We start from the raw sequence: 1404 nt of genomic DNA, 5'->3' as shown, positions 1-1404 counted from the left end.
TGGAAATATGTTAGAAATGTAGCTGCACGGGGTCCACCGAAACCAGAAAACTTTTGAAAAGCGTCCACGAGAAAAAAAAGTTTTGGGACACCTGGTTTAAAACGATAGGCTGCTTTTTACAAGCCACTGTACATTTCTAACTGCCATACCTAAACAAAAGCGTCAGCGTTGCCTGGCTGTCAAAAAATTTTCATGCCCAAACAATTTGTAAGAAGCATACCGAAACAACGCGGCGTCAACGCTGAACAGTTGGAAAATCCGAGTTTGACAGTGCGTTGGGTGGTGACGTTGGCTGAAGAAAACGGCAAAACTGTCATTTTCGTGTTTCACACAAACAAACTTACGCTTATTGTTGGTGTTATTTCTGCATTTGACGTAGCGGTGACGCTTCTGTTTAGGTATGGCATGCCATTGTACTTCGGCGTCAACGCTAGGCGTCAGAAAACGCTCCACCCAACGCGTTTGTTTAGGTATGGCAGTAACGAAAACCTTTATTCTATTTAAAAAGTGTCAAGCATAGCCCTGCGGAAGTTTTTACGGAGCCATTTTTCAAATCAAAACGCGACTTAAGGCTCGATGATAGATGTAAAGTTTCAATGTTCATCTTATATGAATCACTCCAATTCACAGTTATAAAGTACCGTTCAATTTATATTTTCAAAAATGTTCATCGAAAATGAGCGACCATTCCTCAATTTGAAGATTCATCCATACTATATTCACAGTGTAAATTCCGCTATAAGCATAGTATCCAGCTCTCAAGAAAACGGTTATGATATTTCACAGCCTCTTTCGTCACGAAATTATGGAACGGGCATATGTATGTATATTTATTTCCGTTGCAAACATGTGTTGCCGTGTGCTATTTTTGGACAAAAAAAACTTCAGAAAACCGTAGTAGAAAGCGTAGCAAATTTCTTAAGAACTACGTACTGCCTTAAGGAAATTTGACACAAGAAAAATTATTCGTCATTTCTTAAGCATTTCCGAAATTTCCTACCAAAACCTATCAATACATCTTTTGAGTTCCTCCTATAGCTCGTTGCTGTAGTAATTCTCTACCAAGCCAATGAGTAGTAGAGAATGACGTATACATATTCACTACCAATAGAGAAATAATCGGTAGAGAAGAGTTACCGAAACGAGCTACTGGGATGAGTTATGAATAGGGAGGACAAAAATATGCACAAAAAACTTATTTATATGATCATTTAAAAGACTCCAAAATATTAGAAATATGCTTGATATATGCACCAAAAATGTACATACAGGGTGTCCCAGAAGTAACGTGCCAAACTTTAGGCGAAGGTAGGTGTGGGGGTGAGCTCCCTGATAAACAAAAAATTTTCGGGTAAAAGTGTCACCGTTTTTGAAATATTTAAATTTTTTCGAATTTAAAAAAAA

At 37.8% G+C, this 1404-nt stretch overlaps 1 protein-coding gene across 1 annotated transcript in view; it reads right to left on the bottom strand.

Annotated features, from left to right (window-relative positions):
• Nucleotides 1–1404, bottom strand: part of LOC118741865 (enhancer of split M1 protein-like) — a 12277-nt gene that overhangs the window by 1039 nt on the left and 9834 nt on the right. The gene's annotated exons all lie outside the window — the stretch shown is intronic.

The sequence above is a fragment of the Rhagoletis pomonella genome, unplaced genomic scaffold (assembly GCF_013731165.1).
Source record: "Rhagoletis pomonella isolate Grant_MI unplaced genomic scaffold, Rhpom_1.0 Rhpom_scaffold_00006, whole genome shotgun sequence".
Lineage (NCBI taxonomy): Eukaryota > Metazoa > Arthropoda > Insecta > Diptera > Tephritidae > Rhagoletis > Rhagoletis pomonella.
The sequence above is the reverse complement of the archived record's forward strand: the minus strand, read 5'-3'. Positions and strand labels throughout refer to the sequence as shown.